The sequence below is a fragment of the Gymnoscopelus microlampas genome (genome assembly GCF_963454915.1).
Source record: "Gymnoscopelus microlampas genome assembly, chromosome: 3".
Lineage (NCBI taxonomy): Eukaryota > Metazoa > Chordata > Actinopteri > Myctophiformes > Myctophidae > Gymnoscopelus > Gymnoscopelus microlampas.
This window is the reverse complement of record NC_139940.1, coordinates 35,980,232-36,002,677: the sequence shown is the minus strand read 5'-3', so window position 1 is coordinate 36,002,677 and position 22,446 is coordinate 35,980,232. Positions and strand designations below refer to the sequence as shown.

At 43.9% G+C, this 22,446-nt stretch overlaps 1 protein-coding gene across 2 annotated transcripts in view; it reads left to right on the top strand.

Annotated features, from left to right (window-relative positions):
• LOC311038340 (low-density lipoprotein receptor class A domain-containing protein 4-like) overlaps nucleotides 1-22,446 on the top strand; it is a 218,858-nt gene that overhangs the window by 18,452 nt on the left and 177,960 nt on the right. The window contains exons 1-2 of one of the 2 annotated variants that reach the window (XM_084047807.1): nucleotides 16,824-16,911; nucleotides 17,407-17,583. The gene's annotated coding sequence lies outside the window, so the exon portion shown is untranslated. Of the gene's footprint in view, nucleotides 1-16,823; nucleotides 16,912-17,406; nucleotides 17,584-22,446 lie in introns of those variants that run through there. The other variant, XM_084047806.1, reaches the window with a different exon arrangement.

Here is a 22,446-nt window from a genome sequence, read left to right as displayed (position 1 = left end):
AAGGTTCTGGCCTGATCTGACCTCCCTTGGCCTACTGTGGTTTGCAGGATTAATCCATGGACAGACAGACACATTTGTAGACGGCGTGCCTCCTACAGAGCCACAGCGTAAACAACTATGGTATGCTGGTATGCTTTGGAAAATGGTTGGCACTTGGCAGTATTGCCAACTTGCCAAGGATACTATGAGTTGTAGTCAATGGGCTACACAAGCCACTCCCCCTTTATGGTCATTGTACTGTAGGCATCTTTTTACAAATGTATCTAATCCTAAAAATAAAGGCCTGTTCTACTCTGTTTGAGAGGTTAAGTAATTATTTACACATCTATATGTATAAAATGCACGGAATCTGTGTGTGTGTGTTGTGTGTGCACCTGTCCGCATGTCCTCCACATATCTCTGTGTGTGTGGTGTGTGTCCCTGTCCGCATGTCCTCCACATATCTCTGTGTGTGTGGTGTGTGTGTGTCCGTCCGTATGTCCTCCACATATCTCGAGAGCCGGTCTGAACGATTGAGTTCAAACTATTGCGGAAGACCCAAGGGGGTGATGTGCCTGCCGAGGTGGAAGTCGGTCAGGTCAGCGGTTGTCCAGAAATATCTATAAATCCACAAATCTGTCTGTCTGTCTGTCTGTGCTGTCTGTGTCCCTTTTATGTCCATAAATGGAGATCTCTGTATCTGTCTGTGCCTGTGTTGTGTCCATTTTACGCCCATATGGAGATCTCTGATGTCATCAATATAACAGCATCATAGACTGGCCTTCAAGTACTATACTAAGTACTCTTACAACGGGTACAATGGGTACTCTGACAACAGGTACAACATAACTGAGGGTGTGCCTTCCCAACGGGCATCACCCTAGTCTAAATAATTCAGGCAGGCGTTCATAATTTGCCAACATCTTTCAATTAAATACGATTCCTGAGCCTGCAATGTTTAATCAAATCCAGAACAATGAGCAATAATCCAATCTAATCCCGACTAATCTGAGTTCCCAGAAGTTCTCGCCAGCTCTCGCGGGGCGAAGGAACTTCTGGGCCAGAGCCCTTGTATTCGTGGGCGGGATGTGACGTCCGCTCAGAATCTGAGCGGACACGCCTCTTACCGGTCTGAGAGCTGTGCAACTCGTCTAAAAAGTCCGACGAGAGGCAAACAGCAGTACACAACAATGGCGGCCGAAATTTCTCAAGGGGAAATTGCTTCCCGTCGATCCTATTTAGATGCAAGACCCACTGCATGTGGATCCCGCCCCCTTTTCTTCATTGGCTGTTGATTTGAATCACAACGCAGTGGCCGCGCCCCTGCTGTCCAAGCTCCGACGCTAACCCTCCCAGACTAAATCCCGACCAGACCAGACTATGCCAGTCTATATGCAGCAGAGAGTGTGGGTTTGCTTCGCTGCCAGGTTACCATACTGTCCAGTCACGTGCACACCGCACACCAAAACAGACCAATCTTGTCCACACCATGCCAGGACAAACCAGAACTCTCGGGGTTTTGCTTCTGCCACATATTGCACCTCAAATCCTGTCCAGAAGTGATGGGGCCAGTTATGATTCCAGACCGGACCATGCCACTCCATGCCATTCTAGGGAGGAGGTCTCTGTAGTTCCAGCAGCATATGGCACTGACATGCTCTCAGGGAGCTTCTCTCCTGGCCTGGCCTCCTCAGCCCTGGGACAGATGGCGGCTCACTGGGCCTTGAAGTGGAGCTCTGATGCACCACACTGATGCTGATTTTGGCAACGGCTCAGTTGTACATACTTGGCTTGGCCGACTCTGGTCTTGTACCTTATAGCTCTTCTTCATCAGCCTTCCTGGCTCTTTTATTTCTGTAAATGCTCCTCATCAGGGACAATCTGAAGCTCCTCCATTCACTGGTGGACTGTGAGTTACTACTCAGGTCTGCTGCATGCTTTAAAAAAAAAGACTCGTCATCGTCATTTGTGGACAGTACACCTTGTGTTACATCTGAGCTCTCTCTGTGTGTGTGTGTGTGTGTGTGTGTGTGTGTGTGTGTGTTTGTTTTAAGAGCAACAGAAGCATGCTCTGGTGTTAGCACAGCTTAATGAAGTGTTGAAAAGCCATACAAGAGATGTTTGCTAAGAGTATAACTCTAGCCTCTCCAGGCCTGCTGCATGCTGCCATTGGCGCTGTGGTGGCCACACATCACAGATCCTCTGGTCATACCGTGGCTCTATTATCCATCTGTCTGCCCATTGGCCTCTCTCCCTCCCAAGACCTTTCATGTAGTGAGACAGTCTTGCCTGTTTTTCTGTGGGAGTGCCACCGGAAGGTCATTGGCTGGCTCTGTTACCAAGTACAGGATCCTAGACGAGTTGTTGTTCCGCCATGCTGCTTTGGGCAGCGGTGGCGTCTGCTTGTTTGTGTTGTGCCATCTTGTCATGTGGACATGGGCCATTCATTTCTCCCATAGAGATTTCCCGAAAATATTTATATTAATTATTTTAAGCCTGGAACCAAGCCATCCAGGCTCCTGGTAAATCATGAGGACCATAAAACATTTGATTCTGTGTCAAAAGATATTTGAATATTTAATTATATTATCTAGCCTACTCTATTTAATGAATACCCCTTTTTTGTGGTTTTCAAATACTTTTTGACACAGAGCTAAATGTGTTAATATAGCATCAAAACAAGTTTAACCACTTTAATCCCACATACATCAGCTATTTAAAAATAGCCTACTGTATCTACAAGCTCACAACACGTGATGCGACGTGTTGTGAGCTTGTATGTTTTCTTGTTATTTTCAAAACATCTTGTTATGTGAAAGATTTGGAATACTTTTTAAATATAATAATAATATAACACAAATCTTGTATGGGGTTCCCTGGCAAAAACCTTTTAAATACATCACATCATTTGGGAGCCATTCAGAGGAACACGCTATCCATAGTTCTGCAAACCCACTGGCGCCCTGACCAACCTGTAGGAGTCGCTAGTGCAACAGCAAAGATCGGAAACAGCCAATTGTGTTCATTGGAGCCCCTGGCCAAGCTGGAAGCACCGCGGACGATTCAACCCCTAGTCTCTGCGGTGGTGGTGGGCAGAAACTTTACCCCCTGGCCTGCGCCACTCGGACGCCCCCCATGTGTACAGTTGTATTCTACTTGACTGGACCCTGACTGCTCATTTTGCTCGCCCGCAAGAGCATCTCATTATAAGTATCCATCTGCAGCTCTGCTATTTTTACTTGGGATACTTGGAAAAAGAAAAGAAGGCAAAGTGTTGCAGTGGGAGTCTCGACTAATGGGTTTACTTCCAATTGTACCACCCTCGCCTTATGTCACCATGCCTGTTACAGGTTTGAGGCTGCTTGCTTCTCCTCCTGTGAAGGAGGAGGTCCCATTGGAACACGGTTGGCATCGTTGTTAGACATGATGTCGTGGGAAACTGCTCTGTATGATTGGTGGATGAGAAAGAAGGAGGAGGAGACAATATTGTCATGTCTAGTCAGAATCGTGTAACGTGTGGGACAAGCAGTGTGTAAATGTGAGCATGATGCCATTGTGCGGTGTCACTCATATGCAAGATGTAATGCATTTAGTCTGTGCAATAGATATAGTATACTATATAGGTCAATAGAACTCTGGAATGCTCTGCCCAAAAACATCTTATCTACAATTCATAACAACATTACTTTCAAAAAACATATCAAGAGATATGTACAAGTAACTTGTCAATTATGTAACTATTATTTGTGTATTTGGTTAATTTGACTGGACTGTTGGATTTGATTTTATAATGTTAATTTGTCGTTTTGTATTCATTTTTATTTTTATTTTATCGTTTTTTTTACTTCAATTTGTATTTTTTAGTTGTACATTTGTATTGTATTTGCTTTGTTCAGGACCCCAGGAAGACTAGAGGCTCATTAATGTGACTCTAATGGGCATCCTTTAATAAACAGAAACATAAACAATTACTTAATTGTTCACCGGTGTGACACGCCGAAAACAGCCGATCTACAAGCTCACAATGCGTCGCATTTTTAGCATGTCACACCGGCACGCAACTAAGTCAGGCCTGGGCCAAATGCTGGTTGCATCTCGGAACATTCACAAGTCTTAAGTGTCTGTCTGTGGCCGTGCTGTGTGGCCTACACACCCACAGATGCTTCCTAACCACCGCTATCTTAAAATCCAGAAAACAAATAGTTGACTGTCTTTCAAGTATTTGAGTTGGGGGGGGGGGGGGGGGTCGAGGGAGACGTGGCAGCTGTTTTTTCTAATTTTAATGGATCCACAGCTGGAGTTGTGCTTCATATATAAATTAGGCTGGACTCACATCATATGGGCTTGTTCAATTATTTGAAACAAATGTGTGTCTGTGTGACCAACATATCCCCCTGAGCTTTCTCAGAAAGTCTGCTGTGTGATGTTTGCGGTTAAACTTCATAGCTCAGCACATTGTGCTGTAGTATTCTGAAACCACAAATTAATTTGGCTTCAGTTTTGAGTCATAGAATCTGAATGTAAGTCAAGAATGCAAGCCGGGATCAGTTTCTGAGCAGAATAGCACCAGGGAAGGAAATTCTATTAGTCAGCTATAGCCTGCAGCAGGTAGCATTTTTTTTAGACCCTGTTGGTGAAAAATTGTTCACACCAGCCAGAATTTGGATAGAAACTATGTAGAGAAATGTACAGTATGAATACAGCAGCCAAAATACCAAGTCAGCATATTTTGGCTTGTGCCAAATGTCGTTAAAAAGTAAAAATCCCTCCTGGATACACTGCGTACTGTACCTCCAAATGTAGTATGTTGTCCAAAGAAGTTGGTACAGAAGTTGACACTAATGGCATCTTTCCATTGCATAGTCCCGGCTCGGCTCAGCTCGGCACGAAACGCCACGGCTCTACCATCATTTTATTTTGCCTTTCCATTAGTACCTAGTACCAGGTACCTGATAGAGCAGTGGTTCCCAAAACTTTTAGCTTGAGACCCAAAAGAGAAATTGTATGTCCCCCCGGGTGAAAATAGCTGATCTACAAGCTCACAACACGTCGAGATGCGGCTATTTTCACTACTTAATAAAAGTATTTTTTCCCCCTTTAACTCATGGATTTTCTTTTTCTTTTTTTTAATGGAATGAAAAACTTTAGTTTTTAACTTGAAGTGTGATTTTTTTTTTTTTACTTTTTGAAAAGATAATAATTAAAAACAAAATCTAGGTTTACTCCCTACCCACTGTTTTTGTCTGTGCCCGGGACGCTGAAGTTCCATGCCGGGTGTAACAGCCCAAAATAGACCCCCAGCCATATTATACCTGGGGTTAAAGTGGGCTAGCCTCTTTTATTCCCTGGGGTATAAAAAGTGATATACCCCTCAAGTCCAGCCTATACCCCTTTATGTTTTTCATTCATATTTTTTTCATAATTATAGTGTATTTTTAAGTAACATCTATCTTGTCCAAATTATACCCCAGTTGTGTTTTTCATTAATACATTATTCCAATGTCCAGAGTCATCATAATGGATTGCTGGTGTTAGACATCGGCGAGATTAGATTGTGTTTGTGTTAGCTGTAATATAAGGAGCTCGGCCTGAGAGTGTGCAAATTCACAGCATTAACCTCCTGCCTCTGTCTTTCCTTTCTGTATATCATCCTTGCATGTGAATAAAGCACTGAGCAGTAGGGGTTAATCCTTTCACTAGGTTTGTAAATATAAATGTCACTGTGTGTAGCAATGAATGGAACATTTATTGCATTTATTCAACTCATGCACTCTTGTCAACTCATGCACTCTTGTCAACCCATGCACTACTTTTGACTTATGCAAATAATTCTGCATTGACCTCTTTGTGTCCCCCAGACTGGATTTCAGGTCCTGGAACAGCTGCCTCTTATAAGATGTAGGCCACTGGTTCTCAATGTGGGTTCCGGGGACCCCCTGGGTCCTTGAGGGGGCTCCAGGGGGTCCCCAGCCAGTTAGGAACCAAATGGAACCTTATGGGCCTTTAAAGTTAAAGCCCCCATTTGTACAGTCTCAAAGTTAACACTGAGGATTTGTAGATTGGAGTCCCAGAGATATACGTAAATGGTATCGAGTGGGGGTCCGTGGCCTTAATGCATATCAAACTGGGGGTCCTTGAAAATAAAAAAGGTTGAGAATCACTGATGTAGGCTATCCCCTTCACATTATTCTCCATTTGATAAGAGCTCCATATATCTCAGCCGAGGGCCCAAATAAGAAATGTAGGTCTTCATCCTGGGATCTAGGTTCATTAAAGTGTAATGCTGCGCTTGTCGTGAAGCAGCCCCAGCAGAACCAGGCTCTGTCTGGACCTATTTCACATCCCAGCCCACAGGTTTTCTTTTTTTAACAGTATACTCACTGTATCTAATATATTTCAGTTCTGCAGTTTGGCTAATTGGTGGCTCCTCGTTATTGTTCCAATAAAGTGGATTCAGTTCTGAAAGGAGCTGGCTAAACATAATATAAAACTAGTTACCCTTGATCATAATCAATGTAATATTATTACATTTAATATTAACAGTAACTAGTAACTTATTATTGCTGAGTAACTTGCCCAACACTGGACACTGACCACGCTCACTCACAAACATGCACATTGGGGACATGGCATTGACTTATATTCATTCCATATCCCCCAACCCTAACCCCACCCCCCACCCCAGCCTTTTGAAACTTCAGTAAAATCTAATTGGGAACACCAATTTTGTACCCAATTTGACATGCTTGGTTTCAACTGGTTTCATGTCCAATATTTGCCCCAAATGTCGACTTGTCATGAATATGTACGTATGCGCTCACGCACACACGCACGCACATCGCACATACACACACACACACACACACACACACACACACACACACACACACACACACACACACACAACACACACACACACACACACACACACACACACACACACACACACACACACACACACACACACACACACACACACACACACAGTTCTTTTCCATCCTTGTAGCAGATCCAATCCATTTGATTGGTGTGTGATTGAGTGCTATGTTCTCTGACAGTATCTAACACGCTCACTTCCTCTCTGTTTGAAGTGTGGTGCTGTTCACTTCTGAACCCTTCTGTTTTTATTGCTTTATATTTCTGTCTCCATTCTTTTTTTTTCTTCTTTTCTTTCTTTTTTCTTCCTTCATATAATTCTCTTTCTCTTTCTCTGGCATACATGGTTTAAGTGAGCATATCTATTGCTACTTGCTCTCTGTGGTTTCAATTCACCGAAAAATGGAGAGTAAAATTCATTGGACCCAGACCTGGTCATAGATTCCCGATCCCCCCCGACCCCCTCCTTCTTTTTGTCTTCCGTTTAATTCTTGGGTATATTTCTGAATGTATGAATGTCAACGCAGTGATTTGGTGATAGATTGTAATTCAGATAGACTTTGACTCTTTCGCCCACCATAGAGACGCACACATGCACACAGACGCACAATAGATAAAGTCACTCACATACTGTGTGTACAATCATATGCATGCACACATACATACACATGTAATCAATCACACACACATGTGTGTGTGTGTGTGTGTGTGTGTGTGTGTGTGTGTGTGTGTACACACACACACACACACACACACACACACACACACACACACACACACACACACACACACACACACACACACACACACACACACACACACACACAGGACCCCCTCCGCGTTCCCTCATCTCCATTACTAGCCATCAGCACGACCCCCTCCAGTGTTATACATACATACATCAGCAGCATACAGCCAGCCTGTCATGTGTGAAATGGGCTACAGCTGATTGGTGGTCTGCCAGGGGAGACAGTAGAGAGAGAGGTCACAGAAGAGCAGAGTACAGTAACAGGACACAATGGAATAGGAGACAAATGAGAGCGAGGAGTGTGGAGACGGGGAGACACAGGAGAGGAGAGGAGGACAGACAAAATTAGAGTGGAGATGGGCGAGGATAGGAGAGGAGAGAGACATGAGGCACAGCAGAGAGGACGAGAGACAGACAGACAGACAGAGAGAGAGAGAGAGAGAGAGAGAGAGAGAGAGGAAGAGAGAGAGACTGTGGCACTGCGCCACTCTGCAGTGGCAGTCTGACTGACTGACTGACTGACTGACTGGCTCACTGACTGATTGACAGCCTGGCTGACTGACTGACTGACTGACTCACAACCTGGCTGGCTGGCTGGCTGGCTGGCTGGCTGGCTGACTGACTGACTGACGGACTGACGGACTGACTGACTGACTGGGTGAAGTGTCCGCCAGTGTGTCCTTTTCTGTCTCTTGCTTTTCTTCTCTCACTTTCTTTCTCTCTCTGTCTCGTCTCTTCCCTCTTTCTCCCCCTCCTCCATATCTTTCCGTCGTCTCTCTCTTTCTCTCTCACTCCCTCAGCAATGCAGCATAATGTTGATCTAGATTACAGAGAATATTTCCATGATTTCACTTTTTAGCTGTGTTGTTGCTTTTTCAGGCCATGTGGCAGTAAACAAACCCCCCTCCGTCTCGCCCCGTACTACGGAACCGACGCAGCGTATGGAATCAGATAGGATCAAAGCAGTTGATTTCTCTACATTGACCAAGGGCAGTAGTGGAGGAGAGGTCAAGCGTTGCTCTCTCTCAGTTTCACTCTAAAAGACAACACGGGGGCATGTCATAATGCGTCTGAACAAACACGATACCCCTCCATACCCCCTGCACCCCCCATTCATCCACTCCCAAATCATCCGTGAATGGGGATAGTATACATGTCATTGCCACTGAACTATTTGCCCGTGAAGCCATAGTATGTTCATGGCCAAGATAAATAACCCATAGCGTGTACAAACAAGCCCCTTTCCCCTCCATGGGTTATGCACTGCCATCTTCAGAGAGCCGGGACAGCTCGCTTTCGCTGAGATATGATCGTAGACTTACACAGGCATACAAATGGGCCATAATAACGTGTATGACCAACCCCCCCCCCCCCCCATTGTTCATACAGTAATATCTTCAAAGAGAGGAGACAGGTAGATAACGGAGATAGGATCATCAGAGGAAACAGGCCTCGCTTTCACAAAGTAGTAACCAGTCGTCTGCTCTCCTACTGCAATGCAGCAGTGTGTCGTCCTCCCATCTCTCTCTCTCTCTCTCTCTCTCTCTCTCTCTCTCTCTCTCTCTCTCTCTCTCTCTCCCCCCCTCACCCATGACGACCACTATGGAAGCATTCTCCTGCCAGGAGGAGAGGCAGACGTAGGGAAAGGTAAACGGTGAGCCACTAAAATGATTTACCTTTCACCTACAACTGGAAATTGTTGTGGTGTTTTCATATAAATGGTTGTTTGATGCTGTGTGGGGATGCAGCGGTGTAACAAAGCCTGCATAGATAAGCCGGGTTAAATTGTGCGTATAAGCTATAAGCTGGGTTTGTCTAGACTGTGACTGAATGCAATTTTCTCCTCCTTTTCCCCCCGACACATTTTCCATGCTGTATGTTTAAATGGATGCGCTTATATCCCCCCTATAGAAGTTCCTTGATGTTAGAAATGGCATTATTCTATTGGCTGGCTGTCTCACTGTATGGTCCCCTTTCCTGTGAATGACTGTCTGGTGGACTGACTGACTGTTTATGTGAATTACAGTTTGTACTGTATGTTTTGCTTGCTGGCTGACTCTCTGGCCCCAGTGGCCAGTTGATGCGCTGCCTGTCCGTCTAACAGTCTTTCTGTGTCGGTGTGTCGGCTGTCTATCTCTCTCCGCTTTATGACCCTAGCACCCGGCAACTCCACAGGCATGCAGGACACACACACACACACACACACACACACACACACACACACACACACACACACACACACACAGCGGCAAAGGTCTTCTTTCCAGTCTAGACGTGTGAGCAGACTATTGAGAGTCAAAGAGTGACAGTGACAGAATGGGAGAGATGGATTGCAAGTGAGACAGAGATATGGTGGATTAGATGGAGGAAGGAAGAGGGAAAGCGAGATAGAACAAAGAATGAAAAAAGAGAACAAAAGCGAGGAAGTAAAACGAGAATTGAACAGTGAAGGAGAGAATTGAACAGGGAAGGAGAGCTTGTCATTGATTGGTTACAAGGTGAGCTCCGACAGCCAAGTCTGACACTCACTATTTATTGTCATGGGACACACAGGCAGGCAGGGACCAGCAACGTGAGTGCGTGCGTGCGTGCGTATGTATTGTACCTATCTTACACTGTGTCAGCAGTGGAAGGCGTACGGCGTACGTGTTGATGTGTATGTGTACTTGTGATGCTAACCGGAACCTTTCCACTCAACTTTGAAAGTCTAACTGCAGCTTATTACTAATGAGTTCATTAAAATTAAAACGGATGATCTTTTGATGACATTTGTTCCTATGGGTCTATGCCATTTCAGTCAAGTTCACTGGCTATTATCTTTGATGATTATGTCAGGCTTCATGTGACATTTTCAAACTGTTCGTTGTCTCTTTTTCACTGATTGCGTCTTGGCACCATCTTTTAGCTTAGTACCAATTACCTCTTAACCGAGGAATACTAAAAAAAAACTTTAACAGTAAACAAGCTCACTCGCACACAGTAAAATCGGCAGCGTTAATTTATGTCAAATGGAACCAAAATGGTCCATTTGCTTCCATGTTTGTACACTCTCAGAGTTAAATGAACACTAAGGATTTTACTGTGGAGCTTGTGGATGCTATAGTAACTTTTCCCCCATCCTATGAAAAGTGCCTGGCAAAGTAAGCTGACAGATGTTGGTTTGTCGTATCCTGTGGATATGCTTTAATGTGGGCACCCTATTCACATGAAGCTGACATTGGCAAACACCAGGAGATCTTCTCCACTACTGTTTCCAGCGGCTCAACTGAGACAGTCCTTAGATGGACTCGACTGGAGACAGACAAGACGTGTGTGTGTGTGTGTGTGTGTGTGTGTGTGTGTGTGTGTGTGTGTGTGTGTGTGTGTGTGTGTGTGTGTGTGTGTGTGTGTGTGTGTGTGTGTGTGTGTGTGTGTGTGTGTGTGTGTGTGTGTGTGTGTGTGTGTGTGGTCTATGACACGTACCGTAGCTACCGTAGGATAGGACATTAGGAAATGCTGCTGTGATGAGAAACTTGACCTTCAGAACTTGTGGAGGGTGTGTGTGTGTGTGTGTGTGTGTGTGTGTCAGTATGACAGCACAGTGTGGTATAGGACTTCCTTGTCAGATACAGGCTAAGGGTGGGAATGGACTTATAATAAGCCTGCGCAGAGGGAGGATGAGCGTGTGTGTGTGTGTGTGTGTGAGAGACTGTGTGTGTGTGTGTGTGTGTGTGTGTGTGTGTGTGTGTGTGTGTGTGTGTGGTTTTACAGCAGCTGACAGACCAGTGCTAGTCTCCTGTGGTTGCTGTCACTGGTCTCCCTCTGCAGGTCACAACACACTGCGGCTCGCCTCCTGTCTGACACATAGGTGTGGGTGTGGGTGCACATGTCTGTGTGGGTCGTCAAGATTGTTAATTTCTCATGTTTGAACCTTTGCTGTTGTGATTATACTGCAGGCACGGCCGCCGCGCGCATGCACACACACACACACACACACACACACACACACACACACACACACACACACACACACACACACACACACACACACACACACACACACACACACATCAGATCAGTTGTTCTGGTTTCAAACACTGCTCTAAACACACGCACAGTCACACACACTCTGGGGTCTGGCTGTCAGACAGACAGATAGATGGCCTACTGCTTGCTGCTAAGCCTGGCCAATCTGGGCTATAGCAGATAAAGACAACCTGTGAAGGGGTCGGACTGCGTGTGTGTGCATGTGTGTGTATGTGTGTATTTGTGTGTACTAGGGATGCGTCATCTTAACTATACTGGTGTCATCCGTCCCCCGTCCCCCCCGCCATTACCACCAGATTGCTGGAAATCTTCTCCTACCGGTAGAGGATGAAATCATTAAAGTGTGAATTGTGTTTGTTTCTGTATCGCATGCAAGCACATCAGAGGTAACCTAAACATGGACTAGTGTCTGAGACAGAACTCACCCATTCTCTTTGGATAAAACCATACTGCTATCAAAAGGTGTCTTATTGTTGTCTGCTTTCGGTGTTGCGCTGTTGCACAATACTCTCACTCCGGCCTATAATGACTTCTTGGGACAAAATGTGACCAAACGTCAAAACGTTGGACTGGAAGAGGGAGCCTTCAGTCGAGCGAGTCGCCGTGCTGACTGCCGAACGTTGCACGAAGTCCGCTTCAGCCTACTCACCGCCATTCGAGTTATGTCCCAATAGGGACAGAATTGTAACTCATATCCCCCGACATGTGCCGTCGCGGGTACGTACCCCCTTACAGTCAAGCGTTTGATGTTTGACCAAATCCGTCCCCAAGAAGTCACCCGTTTGCCGTCTTGGGAGTGAGAATGCGTTGCACTGTTGAAACATTAACCCATTCAATCTGGGAATGCATCTGTGTCATTTTAGCTACAGTATAACCATTATTTTATACATTAGGCTATTCAAAAATAGCAGAAAGCTCATGGTGCAGCACCAAGTGCCGTGCTATGAGCTTGTATATCTGCAATTCTTTGAAACATCGTGAACATTTTTGCAAATCTTTGAATATATATATTTTTTAAAGCGAACTGTTTTAACTCAAATCTTTGCTTCTGGGCGTCCCTGGAACTAAATACTTTGAGATGAGGGTCCGTGGCCAAATACATATCATTTAGCATTCCCGGATTGAATGGGTTACAGTAAAGTAAAGTCTTGTTAAGCTTAAACACCCTAGAGTACTGGAGTTTTAATTCTTCGTTTGTGTAAAATAAGTGAAATCTAAAGGGTGTCTAGAAATAGAAAGTGTTGTTTTCATTCCACATATTCCAGCCTTTCTTGAAGCATTGCAGGTTTATAATCATAATATAGCCTAAATGAGTGCAATATATTCACTCACATGTCTGACATACAGTACCACTGATTGAGTGCAAGCTGTGCCTCCCTGAGAGAAAAACAAATATACATTTCAATTATAGAAAAGATTACCCGACCATAGAACAAAAGTACCTCATGATAGCACAGATTTAATCATTTTAACCACTTAAAGGTAGGGTAAGTGATATTGTTTTGTTAAAATAAGTGTTAAATAGCTCTATATTCTGATAGTACTCATTGCTATAGAGCGTTTATTCAGTAATAGGAGTCTAGCAAATTGAAAATGCATTTTCAGGTTGGGATACAGCCTCTACAGACTGTGAGCGGGCTGTAGTAGGTTGGACTGATTTTATGTTTTTCATTTTTCGTATTTCTTTATTATTTATTGGTTGTGTACTTTGTCATTTGGTATGTGATATGGACCTTGAGTCTGAAATAAAGATTGAATTGAATACCAATTTTATCCACCCAGGAGAGAGAACTCACACATAACACAGGATAAACAGTGAAATTGAAAGTAATGACACAAATGAGCAGACAACATTGAAACTGGAACACTATAAAACTGTAGCTGATAAATGGGTACTCTCTCCTGATTGGCTGAAATTTTGCAACCCATCTGAAAAAGTACATTCTGTTTAGTAAAGAGCTGGAGAGACAGGGAGACCCCTGTTACTGAACAAACACTCTATAGCAATGATTACTATCAGAATATAGCGCTTAAACCTTTTAACAAAACAATGTTTTGTTTTAACCAAAACATATCACTTACTCTTCCTTTAGTTTAAGCCCCATTTACTGTACTTTGTCGTACAACGAATAAAGGCCAGTCCACTCCAATGATTCGCGATGCAACGAGTTGCAACTTGCAAACACTTGCAACCGCTTGTAACAGAATCCCAAAACTTCACTGACCTGCAACGGGGAAATTCAGACTGCTGCGATTTCTCTCTGCAACGTATTGCAACCTTTTTGTTGCATCGCAAATCATTGGTGTGGACTGGGCTTAAAACCGATCTACAAGGGTGACTTTTCTTTTTTTTTTTCATTAATATTTTTATTAGAAGTTAGGTACAAAATTAGTTCACTTCTGTATGATCGTATATATCAAGCTTGTTTTGAGCATACATGAATGAAAACTTTCCTTCTTCAGCATGTGATCATTCGTCTTGCCTACTTCCTTAAATGTTTTTTTCTTTTTTTTAACAAACATAACAAAAAGACATCGGAAAAAATAACAATTAAAAGGGTGACTTATTGTGAGCTTGTAGATCTGCTATTTTCGATATCATTTTTTTCACATTGCTTTGAAGATTTTGCTTATAATGACATGCCCAAAATAGGGACGCCCGGTAGAAAGTGGTCAAACATTTGGAATGTGGAGTCCGTGTGTAGCATAAAAGAAAATGTCTTACGATTGAAAAGGCAACAATAGACCAAACCAACCATTGTCCGACACAAGCAGCAAGGGTCAGCAGTGGTCCCTTCTACCCATTCCTACACTGTAAATGTCAAGAGTGTTCATTTAACTCTTGAGTGTAAAAAGGGTAAGTTTTTACACTCTCAGAATTAGATTAGAGAACATTTTACTGTGTACCTTTACCGTGATGTGAGCAAGTGGACGATTGGACATTGGGTCGCGCACCAAGACAAGTAGTCCTAACCTCTAACCAGCTCTGAACAGGATCGACCGTGTGAATCGGTCTTTTGAATCTACTCTTGCGAGGTTTCTTGGACTAGGGAAGTGGGAAACTGAAACAGGAATGAGTTGAAATACTGTACAGTGGGGTTTTATGGCAGCTGGTACAGTACTTGGGCCCCTCGCTCTGTGGGAGACAGCATAGTATTGCCCCTTCAAGAGTAAATATTGACCTCCATCGCTACATTAACAGGTAGATTTTCAAAGAACACAAGTGTAGCATTAACCTGCATCGCCCAACGTACGCCTACGTTATGGGAATCTTTTCAAAAGAATGTAAACTAACCTGTGAGCGCTTTGTGTGTGACCTGCTGCCTACACATTGAATCTGTCTGTTTGGTGAAAGTTGTTGAATGAATTGTGGTGATGTTGTATCATCCATTACCATCCAAGTCTTCCCTTAAAGGTAAAAGTAATATTCTTTGGTTATAACAAAAGGTTTTTAAGCTCTGTATTCCGATAGTAATACTATTGCTATAGAGTGTTTGTTCAGTAACAGGGGTCTCCCCGTCTCTCCCTCTCTTTAGAAAATAAAAACAAATTCAGGTCGGTTACATATTCCACCCAAACCGGAGAGAGAACCCTGCAAAAAATCATTTATCACCTTGTGTTCCTGTTCCAATTTTATCTGCTCAGTTACTTTAATCACCTCCAATCGTTTTTATCCCATATCCTGGGTTTCTCTCATATTATCTTTAAAACATAACGGTAGCATACATCTAATTATGTGGGTGTAAAGCAGTTGCAATTGCAGTTAAATTGTAACTTGAAACAGATGGGTACATACGTGTGTCAATTTGCAGTTTGTTCCAGCTATTGGGGGGGGGGGTGGGGGGGGGCAGGGGTGCTTGCTCATACATTTGAGCACCAGCACACAGAGCCACACATCACAAACACAAACAGGCATTTCCCTGTGCACACAGGATGTAAACACTCCTATGAAGACCGGGTCTCTCAGCAGAGGAGAGGGTGGGAAGATAGCGAATACAATCTGATATGTGTGGAAGTCTTTGTTGTTCTTACTGGTCCCATTGGTGCTCTCCCGCTCGGCCCATCCTCCTCTGGTCTGCTGTGGAGTTGACATGACTCACAGTATATCGCTCTGTAATCAAACCTCACAGAGTAGTTCCCCTCTCCCGGGGATGCACACATAAGCTGTACACGCATGCACGCACGCCCGCACACACACATGCGCGCATGTAGCCATACACACACACACAGACATACGCACAAACAGATGCATACAAATCGTAACGTTCAGCACAAAGGGCTCATTGTAGTAGTGGGTGTGTCCGTGTCATCAGGTGTGCAGGGTAGGTAAAACAACGCACGCTCACACTGTGTGTGTGTGTGTGTGTGTGTGTGTGTGTGTGTGTGTGTGTGTGTGTGTGTGTACACACACACAAGATACTAAAACTGAGCATTTCAATAATTGAGGAAGAACTCCCAGCATATAAAAAGTGAGCGGGGTGTAATTTAGCGGTGTAGGAGTGTCATAGTTTAGTCTTCCATCTCTGGTATGTGCTCTGCCTGCACCATACTGCACAGTTCAGAGGAACACCCACAAGAACGTCTCCACTGTGGTCAAAAGTTCAGCATTTCAACAGAAACCATATCAACTCAAGAGGGAGGGGTAGAGAGAGAGAGAAAGAGACACACACACACACACACACACACACACACACACACACACACACACACACACACACACACACACACACACACACACACACACACACACAAAGACAGAGCACATTCATGCAAAATAAACTAAATTTGCACATTCAGCCTCACCCTGTTCTCTGGTTAGCTTCAGAGAAAAAGAGAGATACTGAATGTAGAACGAGGAAAAGAGATTAGGCAGGGAGAGAACAGTCGATAGAGTAAGTGTGTGTGTGTGTGTGTGTGTGTGTGTGTGTGTGTGTGTGTGTGTGTGTGTGTGTGTGTGTGCGTGTGCGTGCGTGCGTGTGTGTGTGTGAGAGAGAGAGGAGAAAGAGTGGGGGAGTCTGGAAGTATTCTGTCCCCTCTGGAACCTCGCTCTGTCAGGCCCTCCAACAGATGGTTCCTGTTACTGGGCCAGGCATCCACCCCACCCCCCCCCACCTCCCGGCCTTAACAGCGCATTCTGTAGGCCATGTTAGAAGAGCTCAACGCCACCACGAGAGACAGCTCATATCTTCCGTAGCCATTTTTCACCTTTCATTTCCCTCCGTTTGCATTTGCTGTGACTGACTTGGGGCATATTATTTCCCCGGTGGAAATGTCAAGCCAGGGTGAGAATGATAAGAGGAATAACTAGACAAGATACGCAGCACACTTGAATATGTCCTTTAGAAACATTGGTTTGAAACATTGAGGATGTTTCAGACCATCAGATATTGAAGCTGCCGAAATTGTTCAATCTTCTGTTCCAAATAAGAACCAAGGACGCTATATTCAGTATTGTGTTTTTCTTCTTTTTCCTCTTCTTTTTTTGTGTGTATTATAATTTCTTCTTGTACCCTGTCAGTGCATAAGATAGGATCTTGCTTGCTGTTCAAGTACTTTAAAAAAGGGAAGGGTGTCTCAGCTTGCTTTTGATACATTATGTACAACAGAAGTGTTTGATGAAAACGGAATCTGAATACAGGCTCGTTCCTGGCAGCAGCCCAGATCTTCATCAACCACCTTCTGCTTTTGTTGTCCTCATCCGGGAGAGTTCAGGGGAAGAATCCACCCTAAAACCAGAAGCGGGGCTAACACATGCCATTCCTTTTGATCCCACACAGTCGAGTCATGCTGCCCCTTTGATCTCAGATGGTTCTGTCTGGATTTGTCAACATGAACGTGAATGCGTCATTGGAGCCAAAGCTTTCCTGGTGATGACTTCAAGAGACCAAACCCCGCTGCTCCTGCTGCTGCTGCTGCTGCTGCTGCCTTGACATTGAACGGGAGACCTATTTTGTGTAAGTAAAGATTTTTGAGTGAAAATGTAAATGTATGTCATTGTAGTCAGAATGGGGAAATGGCCACCACATCCTGTCCATCACCCTGGGAATTGTCAACATGGTCACAATTATTTTTGTACGCATTCAAGTTGGGTTCATTTTAAACGGAACTGTCCAAGGTTCTCAGTACGATATACATAGGTGATTTTAGCCTCTGCTAACAGGGGGGGGGGGGGCAACAATTTTATATTCACAGTATTGCCATTTGTGTGCCAGTAACAAATCTGTATGAAGTTGAAATACTTGTCTCCCTGTCTTTTTTGCGCACATCCTACAAACTGCAATTACATTTATTTCATCATTTTGATAATTAGTCGAATCTAGTGTTAAAATGAACTAGAACTTAAAAAAATACATGATCTGAGATCAGAGCCGGGAGAGCCACTCAGGGGTGCAAATGTCCCCCCTGCTCCCCCTATAAAATCGCAACTGGCAACAATATACATGTATAGTGTAGTTGTGATTGTGAATTCAGGTAGATTTCCTCCCCTTAGCATTCCTGTGGTTTCTGTCTACTCATTGGGGGCGTTTCATTAAACAGCCCACTCATCAGCTCTTCTGACTCTGTTTGAAACACAAAGGCTAGAAACTGTATGCTCAGCTCCAGAGAACCGCAGAGTAGAATAGCGGCCCCCCCACCCTCCAACCACCCACCCACCATAGCTAATCAGTCTCATTCTTCTATGCAGAATCCCTCCTTTGGGCTGCGTGCCACGTCTTCTCCCCCTTACCAATGAATCTCATTGTTAAGGCTCACCTGGGAGAGTGCATGGATGAAAAGCCAGGCGTGCATGTCTGCCTTACCAGACAAAAGGACCCTCTCTGGGTGCAGCGGGACTGATGTGTGGCACCAGAAAACATCCCGAGATCTGAATAACGTCTGAAATGTTCAGCTTTAGGGCTTTCTGTGTGATATTTGTCGCCATAACATCACGGGACAAAATATACTGTACACACCATGGGCAATTTCTTTGATCGTGAATGGTAATCTCTAGTCCTGGGTGGAACAAGATTGTGGCACTGTCAGAACTTTGCCCTTTTCTTATATGTGTGGGGTGGGTGCTACATGTGTGTAGCACCCACCATATGATGTGCAGCCACATAGGCAGCTTATGATGTGCCACTGGTGAATAGGGCTGCAACTATCGATTATATAACAATTATTCTATAGATTATTTATGATTAATCAAATTAACTTGCAGCATGTTATGTATCATTTATATGAATTCAACAAAGTGACGTGAAAAAGTGTGAATATATATCGCCTAAATCAATTAGTCAGAATAGCCACTTTAAAGCCCAATTTTATTCTTCACCGTACCGTGGTGTAGAAAATACAGAGTGAGCTTGTATATCTGCTTTTTTTTAAAACAACTTTTTAAAATATTTACGAAGCTCTCCAGGGCTCTGTAATCCTCCTCGTTGTCAAACATGATGCAGCTGACAATGGAGCAGTCATCAGAGAACTTCTGTAGGTGGCATGTATCCGAGTTGAAGTGAAATTAAAGTGCAAAGGGTGAACAGGAAAGGTGACAGCACCACGGCTCCTTGGGGAGCGCCAGTTCTCTTCATATTCTTTTTTTTTTTTTTTTAACTTTGTTTATTGGGTTTTTACATAGCAGTTTTCAGCATTAAATGCATATAGCAGGATACAGAAAAGCTTTTTAAAGCAACCAATAAAATAAAAAAGCTCAATACGGATTCCATTATCGTTCTCTTCATATTCTTAGTGTTTGGTGATGTAGTACATCCACCAGGACTTTCCCTCCCCAAAATTGATGACCTTAATCAACTTATGGGTGATCATGTCACCTACCTACCTAGAGAAGAAATCTCATTTGCAATAAAACTGTGCTAGATATCTCCATACAGCCACTGGATATTTGTTTAATAGCATCCTAGGCAATGAAGTAACAGAATATTTGCATCAAAAAACATGTTGGTACCTAATTGTTGGTCACTGCCGAAGTCTGCTTCTTCTTAGGTCATTACAGATGGATTTTTGAAAATCATTTGGAAACAGTGTAGGAGGAGGAGCAAGCATGCAGAATTAAGACTTGCATTGGAGCTACTGTGATCCAGAGTGGCTTAGAGGGAGCCATTATTGAGATTAGGGATGTCCGATATTATCGGCCTCCCGATATTATCGGCCGATATTAGCATAAAAATTGATATCGGGAAAATATCGGTATCGGTTTTTGGAATTTTTATTTTTTTATTTTTTATTTTTTATTTTTTTTTGCTTTATAAATAAGTTACAGGAGTTCTTACTGTATATGGTGTGTTTGATATGAAATTTGAGCTTACCCTAATCACAATAATCCCCGCATATATCGGTATCGGTTGATATCGGTATCGGTAATTAAGAGTTGGACAATATCGGTATATCGGTTATCGGTAAAAAAGCCAATATCGGACAACCCTAATTGAGATAAAGGTAGAGGAAGTCCAGCTGATTGCTGTCATTGGTTGTGCATTGATCAGTACTTCCTTGGTCCAGTCAGTCACATAGCCTGGTTTAATGTTGCATGATATTGGTTTAAAAAGAAAAAAAAAACATTGTGATGTGTAACTATTAACTAAGTGTACTTTTGAATATTGTTGTAAGATTAGAGGCATTAATGGAAACAGCTGGAAGGTATAATAATAATGCATGATGATTGAATGATGAAATATATTTTTGTTTGACTGGTAACTTGATTTGTAGGTCAGGAATTCTGTTCCAGCATACCTTGCACAGAGTACCGTCTCAAACAAACCGTCTGCTAAATGCCTAAATTGTACACCTTTTCAAACCACAATTTAAAAACTGCAGTAGCGTAGATCACTGTCTGTTTTGGAAATAGTTTGTTGAGCATCATATTCTGTAGATCACATAGACAACGGCACAAGATATTTCACCATAAGGTACTGAGTACATGTAGATATTGGGATTTCCTTACCAGTTAAAAGTTTGTGCCGGAAATCTGTGGTGGACAGAGTTTTGAAAGTAACCTTCGAAACTCCCTGCATGAGTTCTTGAAAGCTCCTAAAGAGTACACACACACACACATACACACACACACACACACACACACACACACACACACACACACACACACACACACACACACACAGACACACAGACACACAGACACACAGACACACACACACACACACACACACACACACACTCATCCTGACAGTGTGTCTGTTTTCTACCCAGCCCACGTTCTCCTGTGCTGCAGATCTGCCTGCCTGACAACTCTGATAACACCGGGCTGCTAAACCTAGAGCAGCACAAGTCATTTCACTACTCCACTACACACAGAGGATTACTGTGTGTGCGTGGGTGTGCATGTGCGTGCACACACATATACTACGTGTACGTGTTAGAATCACAGGAGTGTGTGCATCAATGTTTCAAAGTCATGCATGCGTGTGTGCCTGTACTGTATGTCCACTCTTGCACGCACCAGTGGGTGGGTGGGTGGGTGTGTGTGTGTGTGTGTGTGTGTGTGTGTGTGTGTGTGTGTGTGTGTCGGGGGGTGTGTGTGTGTGTGTGTGTGTGTGTGTGTGTGTGTGTGTGTGTGTGTGTGTGTGTGTGTGTGTGTGTGTGTGTGTGTGTGTGTGTGTGTGTGTGTGCGTGCGTGCGTGTGCGTGCTTGCTTTATGATGACATTGACGGGCAAAAGCCCTCTCTGCTCTCCCTTCCTTTACTGCCACTATCAGATCCCACACTTTAACCTGCCTGGCGTTAATACATACAATTTATAGAAGCCTCTGTTACAGTAGTAACCCTCTCTGTCCTCCACCCCTTATCGTTATCTTTCTTAAAGATGATTTATTCCCGAGGAAGTGCAGATCTGCCGTGCCGAGGTGGCAAGACGGCTCTGAACGACTAGTTCTCCTCCGTCACCACTCGTTATCATTTTTTTCTTCTCTTTTCTTTTCCCCCCCCCCCACAAACAACAAAAAAAAGGGGTGATTTATTCACAAGACGCCAAGCTTGTTCTGAACGCCACCTTGACAGAGAGGAGTCGAGCTGCAGCACGGCCGCTGCTGGCAGCTGATTTGAGACGCGCTCCCGCTCTGAGCTCAACTCCTTGGTATGCACGCCAAAGATAAAGCTGACGAGAGAGAGGAGGCGAGAGAGAGAGAGAGAGAGAGAGGGAGGTGAGGAGGAGGCGGAGGAAAAGGAAGAGAGGAAGAAGTTTCCAGAGGAGACACCAGGGGGTGGGGGTGGTGGAACGAGAATTGCAGGCTGGGAAGAAGCTAAGGGAGGAGGAGAAGAAAAGGAGGAATTGGGCAAAGAGAGGAGAGGGGAGGAAAACAGCAGAGCGATTGGGGTACAATATGGGAAGTGAGGATTGCAAAGAGAGATAAGGAGAAATGAGAAGTTAGGAGGGGACAGATGAAGACAGGAGAGGCGAGATAAAGAAGAGAAGAGAGAGGAGAAAAAAGCATGAGAGAAATGTCTGTGCTGGGTCTTACTGCCCAACCTTCTTCTGTATTGCATTAACTCATATTGATTGTTTGATTGATTGATAGTCAGATAACATAAATGAGGGGGACGGCCCTCAGAGATGAGACAGACAGACAGACAAACAAACAAACAGACAGACAGACAGATGGATCAGTTGGCTGACACAATATGTGACAGGGTGACAGACAGACAGATGGGGACATTTATTGATTGAGAGATACTTCATTTTAATTCACCCTGGCAGCATGACTTGGTATAGTGGATCAAAGGCGCAGACGCAGGCCTGAGGCTATTCTACACACTCATCCTTTTGAATGGATGTTTCCCTATATTTCTTTCTTCCTTTCTTCCTTCTTT